The sequence below is a fragment of the Patagioenas fasciata genome, chromosome 1 (genome assembly GCF_037038585.1).
Source record: "Patagioenas fasciata isolate bPatFas1 chromosome 1, bPatFas1.hap1, whole genome shotgun sequence".
Lineage (NCBI taxonomy): Eukaryota > Metazoa > Chordata > Aves > Columbiformes > Columbidae > Patagioenas > Patagioenas fasciata.
Window position 1 is genome coordinate 32,537,278 of NC_092520.1, and position 20,250 is coordinate 32,557,527.

Consider the following 20,250-nt stretch of genomic DNA (forward strand, 5'->3'; position numbering starts at 1 on the left):
CCTATTTTCTGGAAGTGACAGGGTAATGCAAGAGGCTGCAGACATCTGAAAAAAAAAAGTGGTTTTCCCAGAGCTACAGGAAAAACAAGGGTGGATTCAAGAAGGATATGAGGGTAGGGTTTCTTTCTGTACAAATGATAAATTCTTCATGCCCACAGCTATCCACACGGAGTCACGTTTTTTGAAACCACTAAGTCTAATGGGAGCAACTGAAACATTAAAACTTCTCTGTATTTAAAACACTTTGGTAAAACTACTCCAGTGGAAAAGTCTTGCTCTTGTTAATAAATAAAATAAAGGCTCTCAGAAGAAGTTAATTCTTCAAACTTATTGCATCAAGGAAAAGTGCATTGTAGACAAAGAGACTGAATGTAAACTCAGTTTGCTTCCAGATTTATTTATAAAAATATCAGCTTTGACTGAAAGCTGGTCAGTCCTACACCAAGCAATACGTAAGAAATTGGAAAAGGGTCAGTTATCACCCTGCCAGGATCACTGACATGACTGAGTTCAATCCAAAACAATTTGCACAGCTACAAGAGAGTCTTTTGCAAATTTTAGGTTTTCTCCCAGAAAGTACAATGACAGCTTCTCAGGGCCATTTTCTTCCACATCAGGACACTTCAAGGAACACAGAGCACCAGTGGACAGAGATTCAGGTATGCCTAGGCTGAGAGTACCCAAACCCAAACATAGGCACATCTGTGTGTAATTCATACAAACACACTAAGGCTAAGTGAGTAAGTATTTTTTTTTATTCACATAGGAAACCTCCCCAGCAAGCAGGAGGTTCTCATGTGGGAAAACAGGTGCCCTCACACCCACCCCAGGTTGACGGGATGTTTTTTCTCACCATGCCTACATCTAGATAACTGGATCCAGAAGTGTCCTCAGGTGCTGGGTCCTGCTACAGATCTGCACGTGTCCTGCCTTCAAGACCTCCAAGCCAGGGCCTTTCCCTCACACACACTCTGCTTCCCACAGAAAGGAGTCCCCTAACCCCTCTCTTCAGCCCTCCTCTGGGGTTGCTTATTGTTATCTTTGGGACACGCCTGCTAAACATAAGCTCGTGTACTCATTTCATGAGGATGAGAGGGATAAATGGTGGCCAGCAGGAGAGCTGTGACTCAAGGCCAGCTGTAGGTCAGGTTGAAGCACCCACTGTGCAAGTCACAAAGGATGGTTGGAGGGTGGCAATTCATTTGGTGTCACAAAAATTTTTTAAGTTCTGAAATCTACTTTAATTTTCCCATTAGAAGAAGTTCCATAGCTTCTGATGGTTTTCACAGCAGGGGATTATGTCAAAACAGATTGAAAAGGTCCTTTGGAAGATTGAAAAGGTCAGGGCTTTCAGGTCTTTCTGTATTTGTTTCCCCTTTATTTCCTTCCCTCAAGGATATAACTAGACAGTCCACCTCTAGCTTCACTATAGCAGATTGGGAAAGCACAGGCAAAATCAATATATGACCACAAAATATCTTCTTCAGGAAAAAAAAAAAAAGAAAAAAAGCTAGCAAAAAAATACATTTATACATTTTTAAATTAAAAAAAAATCTCTGCCACTCACGTCACTTTTTTTTTTCTCAGATGTTGCAGCTGAAACAAAATCTAAGCTTCTTTCTGTTGTCAGGTAGGTGGACACTGCTAGTTCCTCAACCAAGAAAATTATTTTCATCTCAATACCTGGTCATTGCTGGTTAATGTATGTCATGGTGTCTTCTGATTGCACAAGCAAGAGCAGATCCCTCAGGTTTGCCCCATGAGGGCACTGGCGACAGTAAGTCAGTGGAATAGAGACAGGTTGGCCATAGAAGGACAGAGATGAGATTCTTTTGGTCACTGAATTCACCAGAATGGTATTTCTGAGCCAGGAAATTGCCAGGTGTGTTTGTTTCCACTGCAATAAGGGGAATGGGATTTCATTTCCATTTTGTGTAAATAAATAATGGTTTGCGAAAATACACTGGACTCTACTAACAGCATTACTCTTGTAGGTAAAACAAAATAAAACAAAACAATGCCTCTATACTAATTCATTGATTTTTTTTAATCAGTCAGTCCTGAAGAATGCTGTTTTTTCCCCTTAAGCCTTTAGGCTTCCTGGGGTTATGAGCTTAAACCTGTGGTGAGATCATAGTGACGGACCCCTCTTCTTCTTCTTCTTCTCTTTCTCTTCTCTTCTCTTCTCTTCTCTTCTCTTCTCTTCTCTTCTCTTCTCTTCTCTTCTCTTCTCTTCTCTTCTCTTCTCTTCTCTTCTCTTCTCTTCTCTTCTCTTCTCTTCTCTTCCCTTCCCTTCCCTTCCCTTCCCTTCCCTTCCCTTCCCTTCCCTTCCCTTCCCTTCCCTTCCCTTCCCTTCCCTTCCCTTCCCTTCCCTTCCCTTCCCTTCCCTTCCCTTCCCTTCCCTTCCCTTCCCTTCCCTTCCCTTCCCTCCCCTCCCCTCCCCTCCTCTCCTCTCCTCTCCTCTCCTCTCCTCTCCTCTCCTCTCCTCTCCTCTCCTCTCCTCTCCTCTCCTCTCCTCTCCTCTCCTCTCCTCTCCTCTCCTCTCCTCTCCTCTCCTCTCCTCTCCTCTCCTCTCCTCTCCTCTCCTCTCCTCTCCTCTCCTCTCCTCTCCTCTCCTCTCCTCTCCTTTTCTTTAGCTGTTGCTCTGGGCCATCTATCAACATCAGGCAGGATCAGACTTGCTTTTCCCACCACCAGTAGAAAAAAGTTCATTAAGTTCTCCAGATCATTTGGGTCATTGGAGGGAACAGGGTGAGAGCTCAATGTCAACAAAACCTCCATTTCTCTCTGAAAAGAGAGGCAGCAGACTAAGTTACTGCCAATTTCCATAAAGCCATAAAAGTCCGGCAGTATCAGTAAGATAGGATTCAGTCCACATCTCCTCATTATTCAGAGGGATGGGAGGATATGGAGACGTCAAAGTAATCTGGAGCAGACAATGAAAGTTGTCGAGGCTCCTCTGATTAAAACTGCAAATCCTACAACCCTAACCCTAATCCCCACCCTGTGGAAAGGGGAGATTAGCCTGGGTCCCCAAAAAAAGATAACTCTATCTTTTCCTTAAATTACGTGTTAAAATTCAATCTCCTCCCAGGAGACGGCATGCATGGATATTGCTTTTTCTCTCCCCTTAATTAAGAAAGTACAAGAAAGTAAACACTGCTGTTTGCACAGTGCCTGACAGAGCGGAGCGGGTGCCTCTGTGCTCTTGGATTGCTTTATTAGCACGTTAAGCCTGCCCACATGGCTGGGGGGCTGAGCAAAGGGGGAGTTTTCAAATCCTTGGGGTTAAATGGTGTTTTACAAGATGCTGAAGCAATCTGTTGACTTCTCCTCCCATCTACACCAGTGTGAGTCTGCAGCATGTGGACGTGCTGCCGGGAAGAGCCAGTCTGCCTCCTCAGGCCTCGCATATTCCTCTGATCATTAGGGGCTATTTTTTTAATGAGATTATTTTCTCCATGATCTGTGCATACCAGGGTGATCCTGATCTCTCTGAGGCTCCTGATCCAGCCAAATCTTTGCATCCCCAGAAGCCACCTGTAATGTCATTGGGACAGGCCATGAAGGCTGCTTTCTTGGTAGCACACCTAAGTGATGCATTCATGTGTTTTAAACCAAGAAGCTCATAGCCCATAGTCAGGGCCTGCCTGGCAGCAGCCAGTTGGATAGTTGTTCAGAAGATGGTCAACTTTGGCACGTGGTGAAACTGTCCCCTCTGGTATCCTCCTGACATCCTTCACTCCAGTAAGATCGTAGTGCATTTTTTCCTGGCTGACATCCCAAGAAGAGCAGAGGCAAGCATGTAAGGCTTCATTGTATAGCCAAAAGAGAAGGAACAAGGAGAGCAGAGGGGTGTTTTCCAGCTCCCACCAGCACCAAGAGTTCCCTGTCCCAGTGAGGTACATTCTCAATGTGTGCTCAGCAGTGCCTCTGTATGGGGCTGCTGGTTTTCAGCCAGTTTTAGAGGATGGGTAGATGGATGAAAGGATGGATGGATGGATGGATGGATGGATGGATGGATGGATGGATGGATGAAGCAGAGAAACCCTCCTGGAGAAGTGTGGCTACCACAGGGAAGGTGACCCACTGCAGAAACCCATGCTACCGGTGAGCTCAGCAAGCCCCACTGAGGGGCACCAGGGTGAACCTCTGCCCGTGAAACAACCCCTCTCAGAGCCTGGAGAAGATGACAAAGCAGCAGCCTGCACGATGTGACACTTTTCTTTTATCAGCCAGGCTCTGGCTTTGATTGGATGAAGACAATAATAACTCATTCTTGTTTTGTATCCGAACCAAACACGGATGAGACCTTTGAGATCAACTGGAAACCTTGCTGAGGTCTTTAAAACAGGTCCATAGGAGGAATGCAGAGCATTAGCTTTAGTATTTATTTTGTACAGCATAACTATGTTTTGAGAGGAGGAGGGCAATGTTCATTAGCAGCACGAATATACCAACTTGTGTTTCAAGCTGTCAATACAGTGTCTAGTGTTAATGGAAATATAATAGAATGAGATGTTTTTAAAAATACGGGATTTAGAATAGTCAGGGGAAAAAAGGCATTAATGAAATTTAAATGAGAAAATCAGCTTGCAGTAATTTTACAAGTAATTATTATTTTCTTAATTTGACTAGCCTGAATAGCTTCGTCTTTGCTGGGATGTGCTTGCAAGGTGTGCACATGAGGACAGTGAATGATACATTACAGGACAAAGTTATGGCTGTCCTGGAAAAGAAATGTGGTTCAGGATTCTACTGTCTGGCTGGATGAGAGGCTAAAGCATGTGCACCTCCTTTCCTCTAAAGAGGAGGGAAGGCTCTTGGACGTGCTCTGGCCATTGGCTGCCCGCCATCATCTCACATATCAGCTCTCTCAATCTACCCTTGGAGTCACTTACCATCCTCCTTCAGAGCTGGAACTGAGGGTCTTAACTTAGGTAGTACACCTTGTTCTCCAGTAGCATGTGCACTCAATTATGCACTCAGTATGAACCAAATAATTTATGGGATCTCATTATTGCACATGCATGTATTCATGCACATGTCTTAGAGGTTTCCTTTTTGCTAGAAAGTCACTGATGCTCTCATCCATCTCTGTGTCATTTTGACATGGACAAACTATTACAGCTTTCTATCAGTGAAGCTGATCCGGAGGGATGGGATGGTGCTAATTGGGCAAGAAGGGCCAAGGGTTTGTGTCACCTAGCTTGGTGTGCCAACAGAGCAGTTGTATCCAGCTGAACAGCCCACTTTCAGCTCCCTTCCTCTGTTGGGAGGAATTGATGCATTTAGCATCATCTGACCTCTTTTGGACCTCTGCTCTAGGAGAGGCCTCACACCTTGAAGGGGCCTGTTTGCCTTCACTGGGAATAATGGTGACCACATCTGAGCTTAAGATTTACCCTGCAAACATGCCATGTGGAATCCAGACAGACATGGTCAGTCCTTCCAAGATCTGTCCCTCCTAAGTTGAAGTTGTTGTATGTACCTACATCACTCTTCTCCACCAATGACATCAGAAGTGCCCAGGGGCCTGAGGAAAGGCAAAGAGAGATGCTATTGCAGGGATGGACCATGGTGATTTCCATACTGCATTTCCAGCTTAGTTAGCTTGAGCCTCCCTTATCATGTCTCAGTGGTAGAGAGGACACTCAGACAAGGAAGATTTCTCCGTTGTCCAGCAGAGACAACATCACCACTATCTTCTGCTTGGATCCCGTCTCCCTGAACCCCACATAACTCACTGTTTGAGAAGCTCTGAGAAGCTCAGTTAAATTCATACACAGCTTAAAGAAACAACCTCAAAAGAGACATATCTTGCACTTCCCAGAAGCTGACATCTATTCTCTCACCATCTCCCAGTCCTGCAGCTGTTATAAAGAGACAGCTTCTGATGCTCTCTATTAAGTAAATAGTGTCCGGTCCCCCACAAAAAGTCTGAATCACAGTAGTAAGCCAGTGGAAAAATACCCTGTGACCAAGATTTTCTACTGTCTTAAAGCACCTGGTGCCAGCCACTGCTGGTACAAAAATCATCGATTTGGAGGCTAGAAAGTAACTCATTGTCTAGTCTGAGCTCCTTGACAGAATTAAGGGCCATTTCATTTCACTCAGTATTCTGACACTGAGCTCACAACTCCTTGCTGAGTTATGGAACAAATTTTAGGAGGACTTCCAATTGCTTTCTGAGGTTGCCAGTGAGAAAACAAGACGTGAGGGTACCCAGGAGGGGTGTTGCTTAACGTGCTCTCTTTTTAAGTACCGGTCACACTTTGCAGCAAACGTAAACTTAAGCCCTGTCAGACTGAAATGATTTCTTAATGTTATATTCAGTGCTCTGTCCTCACTGTTACTGCTCACTCAGACAAATACTGTGTGAGGCCCCAACACGGGGTGTATGCTTTGGCGGGCCAAAGCGCATCAAGTATGCTATTACCTGAGTTTTCCTATTTCTTATGGCGTGTTTTTTGTTGTTTTTTGGTTGGTTGGTTGGTTGGTTGGTTGGTTGGTTGGTTGGTTGGTTGGTTGGTTGGTTTGGTTTGGTTTGGTTGTTATTGTTGGTTTTTTTGGTCCTTGTGGATTTAGAAAATTTAAAGTTAAAACTGGAAGCCAAACCCTCATGTCTGAACTATTGTACAGTGAGGTAGCTCTGACCACTTCAAAACTGCAACACCCATGAAATCAAGTGGACAGCTTTAACATTCCAAAGTCACTGGAGTGACTCTTCGCGGTTTTCTTTTCCCCATAGATTTATTCTGTCATCTGCTTTTGTTTGTTTTCTTTCCAGCATACTATGACATTTAAAATTAAAGTTCTACTTTGAGGGGAAAGGAGTGCAAGAAATGTTATAATTTAACTGAGCTATAAAAATAGAAGGGAAAAACTCATTGAAGAGATTGTTTGCCACCTGCCCTTTAAACCAGAATATATTACTCTGAAAGTTGTACCATATTGCAAGGAACCTTCAGTGCCATTTGCAGTATTGCTTCAAGCTTGGTTGCTTGCAACTTAATTTCTCCAATGGTTTCTACCTAAAAGCCAATTGCGTATTAAGAAATAACACTACAAACATGGATCACGCGGAAACACTTTTCAGCATCAGCAATAGCATCAGTCACAGAAGTATATAGAAATTGTGGGGTTGTGCAGAGCTCTTGCCCGTCAGGGCATGCAGAGCCAAAAGAGTTCAAGAAATGTGTGTCACTGACTCACAACCATTTTCTTGCTGCCTCTCCCGCAAGTTTTATTTGAGTCAAATATAATCCCATGGCGTTTCATTTTAGTCATTGTCACAGACACAAAAATAAATCAGTCATTTTCTTTTTTCTTTTATCTTTGGTTGCACCAGCTGAATTATCTGTGGACTGAACTTGTTTGCTCCAGGTCCTAATTCAACAGAGTACTTAAATATGTATTTAATACTCAATGGGTTATTAGTAGAACCATTTGTAAACACTTTCAGGATGGAAAAATGTGTTTGTGCTAAAGCTCTCTCTTCCTATGGAGAAGGGAAACAAATGCTAGTGTGGAAACACTTTTTTGCTCTTGTTAGCTTTTCTTTACACAGAAACTTGGACTTTGCAGCAGCAACTCTTGTAGCGTGAGGAATCAGAGATTTGTCACCCAGCTTTGTGGTTTAAAATATAGATTTTTACATCTAAGCCAATTACCGTGGCTTTCTTCATAGCCAAGGAAATAAGTACTGGTGGGGTGCTGCTGCAGGTCCCTGGTGTGGGTGGTGGCAAGAGGAGATCCCCTGCACCCACACTGGAGACCTTCACAGTAGCTGTGGTGGTTTCCCACAGCTTTCTTCAAGGATAAGCCTATTTTTTCCTTAAAACCTGAAAACTCCACATTTTCAGCTTTGAGCTCCAGTTGTTGATTTCTTTCTTCAGGGAAAAAATGAAACCGGTTGCTGATAATGGCAGCATTTCTTCCTTCGTAATCCATTTGACAGAGGCAGGTAGTGCTACCTAGCTGTTCAGCTCATGGGATTTATTTGTGTTTTCAGCACACTCTGAAGCTTCAAAGTGCCGTGTAAGTATTATTTGGACCGTGTTTTCAAGACTGTCCATCACCAGCCTTATTGCAGTATGCTTGAGTATAGTGCTATTCTTTGTAAACATCCATAAAACCTATCTTGTGAGAGGGCATTATTTGTTTATTCCTGGACACCTTTAAGAAATCTGGAAATGAATTATATTTCATATGTATGTGTGTGTGTGTATGCATGTGTATATATGGCTTATATATATTTTATATACATATATATTGAATAACCTGGAATTATGTTGGAAACAGATGATCTAGAAAAATAATTAACCAGGCATGAACTGTGCCTCTTCACCTTTGTTTTACCTCTGATATGCATATTTGCATGAGCACCTTGTTTCCACTGTCGCTGTCTGTGTTAGCGATACCTCTGCTTGTTGCAATGTAGGTGTGGGATGGCAAAGTTGCAGAGCTGAGGAAGCAAGAGGACTCCTGTCTCACCAAGTGACCAGGACATTTCCAACCACAGTGTTTACTGGGGTATTTATGGGTTGCACATACTGGTTAGCTTAATAGCAGAAGAGCCAGAGGCCAGGCAGAAGGGAAAGCCACAGCTGTAAACAAGGACATCCTGGAGTGATGCTCGAGCTTCGGGCAAGGCTGTTGCAGCCCAACTCATTTCAAGGCTGGGTCCAGCAGGGTATTAAGTCATTTTCTGCAGACCAATAAGCAGTTGTCAAGGAGCCTGGCTCAGCTTCAGGTCATGTTAAGCCCTAATGTAAGATGGGCACGTCTTCAGATTGTTTTGTATGTATTTAAATCACTTTCCTGGAGGCTCTGTGACTGGGGTATCTTCTATTAAACCACTGTAAAAAATTACCAAGCAGATGTCTTTTGGTCACTGGCTTCACCCCTTCTCTCCCAGAGCAAGGGGATGCTGCCTGCCCCTATGTCATAGCCACCTGGTTGGGAGAAAATCCTGGGGATGGCTCACAGCTTCCTCCCTGCCCCTCTCCCTTCCTCTGCCTCCTTTTTCTATTGAAAACTGTGTGTTCCTCTCCAGAAAAGGTGCAGAGCAGCACAGAGCTGTTGCTTGGTGCTGTTATAGTGGGAGGCTCAGGGGTCTCAAAGGAGGGAATGAATGAGGTAAAGGACTGAGGACTGAAGGTTGACATCCCAGGAAGGTGCAAGCCCTGGGAAAGGCCCTTTTCATCAGGTCTTTTGCCTAAATCCCTCCTCCTTCACACACCCTGCAAGCTGCTTCTTGCAGGGCCAGAACTAATATGCCTTTTGCCTTCAGGAGTAAAGACTTTTTGCGATCCATGTGGGTTCTCAGTACGCCAACATTTCTAATGTGACCTCTCCCTGTTAATGGAGAGCTCAGCCAAGTACAGACAATCACAAGGGACTTCAGCCATACCTGGATCTCCTAAACATTTATTTAAAGAAATTTTTATAGCTCCATGCCTATGGAAGTCTGTCTTGCTGAGACCTCAGAAAGAGGTTTAAAAGGAGAAGGTTAGTCTTACTAGCATAGCACAGCCCTCTACCGCTATGCATTTCTGAACTGCAACTACATCAGGTCCCACCATGTTGGAGCAACAGCCCTGTGGCTTCACCCACCCTACAGATTCCCCCAAAGTGACAGTGGTAGAAATCTCGAAACTAAGAGGAAACATTTCAAATGGTGCAAGGACTGGCCCTCCTGATGACATTTTTCACCTGTAAAAATTACACCTCTAAGTTTGCACTTGTAAAACACTTCTCTGTGTTCTTGCATCTCCCCACACTCCCATTTGCCCCGGCAAATAGCTAGAGGTGGCATCAGTTTTATCTGAGCTTGTGTTTTAATCCCAAGTGGAAAGAGTCTGTGCAAATTGCTAGGCTGACCTTCTGAAAATGAGGCCTTGAATTACTCCTCTCTTGTATTTAACTTCCAATTTGCCATATGGTGGGAAAATAAATTAAATAGGTTAATTAGGAAGCCCTGGAATTCTGTTCATCCTTACGCTATGCAATCATGATTGCATCTTGCCTTTAGGATCCCGAATATGCTGACATGCAGTCTTTTCTGCATGCCAGCTTCACAGCATCTCCATCATAATAAAGAAGTGGGAGGGGGAGGTGGTTGGAGTAGCCAAGCAAATCAGTAAAAACAACCAGCTAAATTGAGTGCTTTCTAATCTAATGCATTTAAGTCATACTCAATAAAGCTTGCCAACAATCCCCGGCCTCTCTGCTGCAAAGATCACAGAGGCATCTGATTAGAATAATGTGTGTCTTCTAAAAACCCTCTTTTAAGAATGTTTTCTTTCTGATAGGCAACAGATAATGAATCAGAAATGTCCCTTTGTGAGCATGGGGCGAGGGGGACATTCAACAAGCCCATCCAGCCCCAAGAGTCCTACTGCTCTCTGCATGCCGCAAGATAGAAAACCCATCAGCTATGCCAAGGTTTTTCTCCCCCTGCTAAAGGTAAATAAATGAAACAGAAATACAGTTCTGATGAGTCCTGCATTCAAGTAATATCCTGAAGTCAGTTTTGGGCTTGAAATCCAAGCCCAGCAAAAGCCATCACACATCAAAGGGTTCCCAAGAGCTTCATTCCTCAGAAAAGCATCAATTTTAACATGTCTGTTATATGACTTATGGTAACTTGTCCCAGGTAAGGCTCTTGGAGTTTAGGAGATGTAAGTGGGCAAGGAATGGAGGAGATATCAGGAAAATACTGAGGAAATGGATAACCATAGTGTCACCTCATGGGCGGAGAGTCAGACCAAATCTGTGAGATGAATGGTCAAGAGAAGAGAAACAGAAGTATTTTTTTGAAGACTAATTTAAGTTTCGCATCTGAATCTTGTGAAAACCAGACCAGAGGAAACCTGGATCATATGTTGTAAAAGACTACAGATCGTGCAACACATGTTATGTTTGTTGCTGTTTATTTGCCTGGAAAAGAACAACTCCATGGACTGTGTATATCCAGTCTGTGTTTATTCTGAAGAGGATTTTGAGTTTTCCATTTACAAAATTGCTGATATCATGCCAGAAAACAGTACTTTCTTGGGCAGTTTTTGTCAGTCTAATGCCCCAGCTCTAGAGACGCTCTCCAGCAGGTTCACTCAGTGCCTTGCTGCTTCCTCCACCCACATCTCAGGATAGCACATTAGCCTGAGCAATATCATGAATGAGGTGTCCAAACTTCTTGAGAGAGGTTGTGTTTGTGTGCTGTATTTCACACGTGGTGGTAGAGCCAAGAAACCCCCCAGGGTATCTCAAGCTGCGCCTGAGGTTAGCCACTGAGCAAAGCTCTGTTTGCAGCGACACACCTTCTTCTGTTACAGTCCAACTTCCCCAGTCTGCTGGTATCTCTGCAGCTGGGGAGGATTAGAGGATGTGTGACGAAGATCAGAGAATCATGGGATGTCCTGAGTTGGAAGGGATGCACAAGGATCATCAAGGCCAACTCCCACCCCTGCATATGACATTCCCAAAGTTCACACCATATATCTGAGGACATTGTCCAGTCTCTTCTGCTTGGGGCTGTGACACCTCCCTGGGGAGCCTGTTCCAGTGCTCCAGCACCCTCTGGGGGAAGAACCTTTTCCTAATGTCCAGCCTAAACTTCCCCTGGCACATCTTCCTGCCATTCCCTCGGTTTCTGCCACTATCTACTAAAGAGAAGAGATCAGTGCCTGCCCTTCCTCCTCCTCTTGTGAGGAAGCTGCAAGCTGCAATGAGGTCTCCCCTTAGATATTTCTGCACAAAACTTTGTGCCTATTTCTCCCTATAGATGTGCTGGTAGAAAAAGCAATTCACATAAGGTAGAAGGGAAGGGCCAGGTGGATATTCAAGGAAGGATTCACACTGACCATCCCAGCCTCACCTTGCAATAAGCAGGGTGGCAATGCACAATAAAGAAAAGCTTGGGGCCCCTTCCATGTCTTCCTCAGAGGTCACTTTTGCCTCATCAGAGCAAGCACCCTGGCAGGGTGGGATGACCTCCCTTTTCTAATCTGATTTCACCTGTGAAAGCTTGAGGCATGGGAAATGATCAAAGCTGTATGGTCCTCTACTCCTTGTTGTACAAGCACACCATTGGAAAATCCAGTTGTAGATGAAAGCCTAGAACAGCTGAGAAGGTTCAGAGGAGATGTACAGTCAAGATAGACTTGCATTATATCAATGCATAGGGAGAGCCTGTAATATCAGCCATATTCCTCCATTGTATCTACAGTTCACACGATCTCACACTTTCTTTGGAAAATTGGACAGGAATGAGGACACAGTTTGTGATGTCCAGTACCTGGAGAACCACTGAGCTGTCTCAGATTTGTAAACACTTTTAAATGGAGCAGTAAACCTTTCTTGAAACTTGGTGCCAGACTGTGCTTTTATTTGTTCTAGTAAAAAGGTTTTGACGCAGCACTAATGAATACTGGTTTTACTGGGCATTACACTGTCAGCTTTAGTGTGGCATATGCTATTTTTTTGTACCAACAATTAGGTATTTACAGGCTTGCAATTATATGCCTAATGCTAGCTTCCACCAATCAGTAAGGGTCTGCACATATGGTGCAGATTTCCCATAAACAGATCATTGGAAGGTTACATCCACGTCTGACAGTAGCTTGAAGAATTGTAATTTTTCCCTTGCTTGTTCCATCTTGGAGGCGTACAGCAATGTACTACCTCTAACCACTCCCTACAGTGTGTCCCACAGAAAATGACTTTTCCATCCTCTTTATGAAATTACGCTAGCACTGTTACAATGCCTCCTTCAGGATGTTAAAGAATATGTAAGGAACCTGTTTCTGATCTCCAGCTGACAGAGACACACAGTTTTATATTTCCAATATAAATGACATCTGCTCCCATATCCTACCTGCTTCTTCGGCAAGTGCTCTTTTGCAGTGCCCATGAAATCTCTGGTTATTTAAAATAGTTAAAAATAGCTATGGGTTAAGAGCACTTGAACCTCTTCATACTCTTCAAAGAGTAATTTAAAAAATCTGACAGGGTTCATCATTCTATTCCTGATCAGTAAAATCTTTTACATCATTGGCAGCGGAGTACCGGCTAGACCAAGAGGAGATTACTACTCACAGGTAAGCCATTGAAATTAAAAAAAAAGGCTTGGACATCATTCAGTAATGACCTCCATTAACAGAAATGGTGTTGTATTTTAAGTGAATTAATGAGCTATAATTATTGGTGATCTCAGAGACAGTGATCAGAAGAATATTTTGCATTATTCAAATGGTACAACTGCAAATTGAAGCACTGTCAGACAAAGTCCCTTTTGTTACAATAAACATATCACCTTCCTTGTTGCTTCAAATACAGCTTTGCACTTAATACTTTGATGACCTCTTGCCACCACCCTGTCACTATATATGGTACAGTCACGTCTGCCATAGTAATGGAGGTTTTGAAAATGTTTTACTTGACTTTTAACAGATGGATGTTAATGGGATATTTATTTACAGAATAAAATTAAGTCAAAGCAAAGACTTAGTGCACAATTTACATAATCAGCTTTGTTCTGAGCTGGTAAGATGTTTTTTCCAGCACTTGGGACCCTTCAGTCACAGCTGCATCAAAGAAACAGCCACTGAGAATGGAGATTAAACAATTTCCTAAAGCTACAAGTCTTGATGAGAATCTATTATTCCATATTAGAATCCCATAATTTCTCCAGACACTGCCATAAGATCAAAGATGTATGTTAGAGCTTTGGCATAGCCCACGATCAAAAGAAAGATGTTCAATTTGCATTTAGAAAACATTTCTGTTAATTATATTTTTCTGAGAAACTGAAAGTTCTGCGATTTTACCTTTTGCATGCAAAACTATAACAAAATCTATTAACCCAGAGGCGTGGAAAGGCTGAAAAGCTAAAATGGATATATTTACAATTAGTCTGGTGAGAACGGATTGTGCTATTTGTGCAGTCTAACTACCATCCTCTGTCCTGCTGATTTTCAGCTGAGCTGGAGCTTTGCTGCAGGCTCCAAGGAGGGCAGAACAGAAGCCTCAGATATAATACTGCAGACCCACTTGGTAGCTAAATCCCCAGCTCTGGGGCTGGGTGAATGGATGTGAGCCACTGAGAGCAGGCTGAGGAGCTGATCTCAGGTTCAGGAAACATTCTTTTGCTTTTTGCCTACAAGGAGAGTTACACAAGTGACCTCTGCCAAGCCATTCATGGGTCACAGAATCATAGAATCATTTTGGTTGGAAGAGACGCTCAAGATCATTAAGTCCAACCATTAACCTAACTCTGGCACTAAACCATGTCTTTAAGAACCTCATCTACAGGTCTTTCAAACACCTTCAGGGATGATGACTCAACCACTTCCCTGGGCAGCCTGTTCCAATGCCTGACAATCCCTTCCATGAAGAAATGTTTCCTAATATCCAATCTGAGCCTCCCCTGTCACAAATTGAGGCCATTTCCTCTCTTCCTATCACTTACTACTTCAAAGAAGAGACCAACACCCTCCATGCTACAACCTCCTTTCAGGTAGTTGTAGACAGCAATCAGGTGTCCCCTAAGCCTCCTTTTCTCCAGATTAAACAACCCCAGTTTCCTCAGCCTCTCTCCCATCTCCCTTTCCTTCAGTATCCTTTGAGGTGCTGCCTGGGAAAATGCATTAAGGGATGTGACCATCAGGTCTGGGCTCTTCCCACTTAACCTTGGCCACTCCAGGCTCTCTATAACCAGCGAGGAAAGACCTGCACCCCTGGAGAAGGTCTCGCTGGCAAGCCTGCCTTCCTCCATCAGTTGCAGAAGCCACCTCAGGTGGCCATAGGCCTTTCATTTAAGTGCCTCCACCTAGGTGAGGTGAATGTCACTTTGGAAAATGTGGTTGTGTTTTAAAGCTGTCCGCTTTAAAACCTGCCAACAGCCTCTGTAGGCAACAATTTCTTCATACACCTTATCTGAAGAGTGGCTCTCCCCCTTGCTTGTACCTCACCGCATGAATATTATGAGTAGTCTGTGCTCAAATTTGAATGTCAAAAAAGATGAGTAGTCCTGTTTCAGCAGAAAGAGGTTGAGTGAATGACTTTCACTGTATCTTGCATTTAAAAGTACACCTATGGCTAATTCTGTGCTGAACGGGGACCAACACTGGGAAGACCTGACTGAGCTGCTGAGCACCCCAAAAAACAGCTTGGGATTTGAGAACATGGGTTTTGGCCAGTGACACAGCTTCTGAAGTGCAGCCACATCTTCTGAAATGCATCCCCAGCTTCATGAAATCACAAGCAAAACTTTCGAAAAACTGTTTTCAGCAAACAGGAGCAAGCCAGGGCTCAAGGAAGCTCAAAACACTATGAAAAAAGAATCCTAAATTGTAATTTACAGATGGGAGGATGTGTTGGGGCTGCTAAGACAAGCACAAAAGACCGGAGTGGGTGTTATGTGAAGACAGTACAAAAAAGGTGTATTAGACTGCCTAATAAGAAATGAGAACAGGAAAGTCAGCATTTGCACAGAACCCAGCTACAGGCGATAATCCAATTTACAGGGAAGCAAGAGGCTGATGGTGACCTTGCCAAAAACCCAGCTTTCCAAAAATAGTGCTGACAAATGAGTAGTGCAAAAATAAGGAGCTAATCAGCAACAATAAGAAGAAGACAAAGTTTGTCTCTCTGAAAAAGGTAAATTATGCACCATAAGAATGACATCCATCCATTTTAAACTAGAATAGCTATCAGTTTCCAAAGACTTGTAAATCAGTGAGCAGGATAGGAAAAAATATTAAGTTTACCCCACTTTTTTTCCAAAACCAGCCTAAATGTTATGTTAATGAAAAAGTTGTTCCTATAAATACCTGCTGCTGCATTTCTCCCACATTTTTACATTAAATAGGTTGCAAAAGTTGTGAGCCCAGGTCTCCTCACCAGCACCCACTCTGGATGGAGACCTATAGGATACTGCGATGGCCCCCATGGTCACTTGCTGGGAACATGGAGTAAAGCAGAGAATGGACAGTGCTTAGGGTTGTCCCCATGCAGTTCTGTGTCACTCTGCAGGCAACTCAGTTACATCTCACCATCTGTGCCCTCAGCACTGAGTAACAGATCAAGCAATACTCATGTAGACTGAGCAATATTCACGATCACCTTGTTTTTTACCAGCACCCAGAAGTGATCCTCCAATACTGTCGCCAACTCTATCCAGTTTTTAACCAAATAAGTGCAAACTGGAGATGGACTGCCTTCTGGGGTCTTGAGAATTTGCTTGTAACACAATCCTCTGAAAGATTAGGTGCTGGGCAGTCACTATGGGCGTTGTTATCTCAGGACATGACGGACTTGAGAGACCTTTAAGGCACGAGTCAATTCAACTTCTCTATGAGAGATGTTAAAAAACATACACCAGATACAGACTTTTTATAACCAGGAGGACCAAAGATCCAAAGCACAGATCAAAGCACAAAAGGCTCACAAAACCTAATTCCAGTAACATAATTAGCATTTGGAAGAAGTAGATTTTTCCCCTGATGATCCTACATGTGTTCCTGACAGTTAAGCTCTGCCCAAACTAACTCAGTTTTATTCATAAAGTAATAACTTTCCCTCACAATGGAGACATATGAGTCACCTGCTTAATGAAAGCAACTCACAGAAAGCAAGGCCAGGGACCGGGACCAGCAGCACACGCTCCTGAGTTTGTGCCACTTCACCACCTGCTGAAGCATCTCCTTCACTTGGGACTGCCAAGCTCCTCACTCAGAGAGCAGGACATGTCCCCTCTAACTCAGAGAACTCCAAAGCGAACATCTACATTGGAGCTTATTGCCCCAAAGCAATTGTAGAGGCAACAAAGAGGAGCAGGTGACTCCAGCTGGTGACTCAGACTATCCTAAAATAGATATCTAAGAGAGATCAGAAAAATCACAGCATGAGGGTGCCCATTGCTTCCTACTGGCTAGAAAGGAAGACCAAGGTGACTAGCTGAGATCTGGATGTCCTTTCCTGGACACGTGATGTTAGGTGAGATGATTCCTCCCAAGTTTCTGATGGAAATCTGCGCATCTGCCTGTGTATAGAGACATGACAGGAGTCAGTGCCCTGACCAATGGCAAAGAAGTTGTTTATTTATTCTAACAGGACACAAATTAGTCTGTTAAAATACGAATACACGACCAAAATTTGTCACTACTGCTACTCCCCTCCAGAGCTCAGCATCAGGGTGTGCACAGACCCCTTCCTGCCTCTTAACGAGTATTACATTAAAACACAGTGAGCGAGACAGCTAGGAGAAAAGGAGTGTGTCTGAAGGCACAGAAGCATGAACATGTTTCCCAGCACGGGACTATATATATATATATCTATATATAGTTGTAATCCTGTCATTAAGCAGGAACAACTTGCTGTCTGCACATCCTTCTGTTAATGGCCATTGCTCCAGGCCCTCTTCTTCTCACCTGGTCCCTACACATACAGCCCTCCCTCCCACCCTGCATCACTGAGAGCCAGCATTTAATTTTCAGACATGAGAGAAGATTTGCCTCAGCATCTTGGAGCCCTAACAGCAGAATAAAATGCCCTTTATTTTAAGCCTGTTAAGTAAACAATCATCACTGGTTTTTGGCTTGGTGTTGTGTGAGTGAAATACAAGGTGAAAGATAATTCATCCTTTAGGTAATTTGGTGCCAGATCACTTAAAGACCTATAAACCAGAGTGACAAGCTGCTTCTTGGGTCCTGTTGTAAAGAGGTAAACCTCACCATAACCTTCCCTTTGCTTTACAGTAATGCTCCTACAACTGCTCTGCAGAAGTCTCCTTGTGCCTGTCTTGTTAGCTTATCTAAAGACTCTCCTGTATTCTGCCTGAAACACTGTGACAAATTGCACTGCATCAGGGACGTCCAAGACAGAGAGGAAAATGCATTTCCAGACACTCTGGCCACACAATTGACACCAGACTTTTTAAACACAAACATATCAACAGGTTCTTCTTCTCCCCTGTCAGCAGGTTGCTTGAGACTGGCATGTCCATTTACAGTGTGGGCAGACATGTAACCAAGTACCAGCTTAAGCTGTGCAACAGCCACCAGATGTTGCTTTTGGCAACCTACTTTCTTGCTACAGAGCAGCTGAAACCCTGCCTTATCTGACTGTTCAAGAAATCAAGAAGGACCTCACTGCTCTGTGCAGGAGATGTGGCCCTGCTGCCTGTTTCATTTGCTCCTGTGGCCCCACCATGATGCCTGGGAGGAGGGATGCTCCTTTATTCATCAGCATTTTGTAGCAGACAGCCCTTGGACTACGAGTTGGGACCCACGTTTCTCACTGTAGTGTTCTTGTCCACCCCTCCCAGGCTACTACTCCATGTGACAGTTTAGCAATGGTGCGGAAACAGGCAGTTCTCCCCAGAAGTAGCGACCCCACAGCCTGAGCACCCACATGAGTGTGACAACTCTTTCCTTTCTCTCCCCTTCCAAGTGAGGGCACTGGGGAGACCTTATTGCAACCTACAGCTTCCTCACAAGGGGAGGAGGAGGGGCAGGCGCTGATCTCTTCTCTCTGGCAAACAATAACAGAACCCAAGGGCATGTCAGGAAGATGTGCCAGGGGAGGTTCAGGTTAGACATTAGGAAAAGGTTCTTCACCCAGAGAGTGGTGAAGCACTGGAACAGGCTTCCCAGGGAGGTGGTGACAGCCCCAAGCCTGGCAGTATTCAAGAAACAATTGGACAACGTCCTTAGACACATGGTGTGAATTGGGGATTGTCCTATGCAGGGACAGGAGTTAGACTCTGTGATCCTTGTGGATCCCTTCCAACTCAGGACATTCTATGATTCTACACCCCAGGCCTCCCTTCATTTTCTCTGGAGCCATATCCCTGAAGCAAGGCACAAATTTTTGAGCTACCAGTCAATGGGACAGTTCTGCTGAAAGTAGCTTGATGATGAATTGAAGGTGTCCCATCAGCTGATCTGTATGCAAGACAGTGAGTGTGGTGGCTGCTTAGCTGTGCAAGACACAAAATCAAAACTGAAGAAAGCACATGGTGAGAGGACTGCTGAGATATATTATCAACAGTCTAAAACAAAGGAGGGAATTCATCAGACATTCAAACAAAAGGGCTCAGCAAAGACAAGATGTAAAAATCCTAAGAGACGCAGCAGCAGGACCAAGGCGCAGAGGTCAGCCCTTCCCGATCTGCCTGCTGTGGTCTGGCTGACTGGGACCCACCAGGTGGTGAAGCGGGGCTGGTGAGGTTATCAGAGCTTAGCCTCACAGCTTACCCCAGCCCAGTCCCTAGCACATGGCAGTAAGTTATTGCAGTACGTGTGGTCCTGCTTTCAAGTCTCAAAGTCCAATGAAAGATTCCAGAGAGTTCAGACTTACAAAGCTGCCCAGGGGTTTCTGCTGCCCAGGGGCAGGGCATTTTCCTTGCCCTGTGATACCACTAGAAATATCAGTGCTCCTCCAGGCTAGAGAGCTGTCAGCTCTGTAACTACATGTGATAGCTTGCAGACAGACACGCTTAATTTCTGGCCACAGAGAAGAGCTGGTCCAAAAAGACCACCAAGTCTACAGGAATTTTCTTTTAGCAGTGAGCTATGAATATGACATTATGCAGTCTTTCCTACAAACACTGCAGCCTAAACATTTATCAACAAATAATAGTGTCACTTGAAATCAGTAGGATTATGCAAGTGTATGAAAACAAGGCAATTTGAGAACAATTAAGACTAATTAAAGTACAAAACAATGAAGGTAATTTACAAATAACCAAGCAGAAGGGGATGTGCTGTTCTGGTGGGCAACATTTGCTTTATGGTCCTGTTATACTCAGAGGCAAGAGATGGATTATTTTCCAAGGAAGAGCTTTAAACAAGGGAAAGAACAACTTAAGTGGGAATGTGGGACTAGGAAGAGAAAACAAGACTGTATCCATACAGCACATATAGCACGTTTTTCTGTGCCCCAGTGTCTTTCACAGGCCTGCCTCCTCTGGGAGGCTACATTTTCCATGAGCCACTACTTCCTCTAAATGAGAGAGGAAAGGCTGGTACATGGCAGAAAACACAGTTCAGACCCCAAACTTGGGCAGCTATATGAAAGAAAGGGACCATCAGGGACCCACTTTCAGCTCACAGTTGAGATCCTCATTTTCAGGGAGTGTCCATCCCCCTGAAAAGTGTGACCAACATAAGGTACCTCAAATTAAGCGTGAAAGGAATTAATTATCTTTTGAAATTCTAAGCTTGTTATCAAAAACTTTGAACT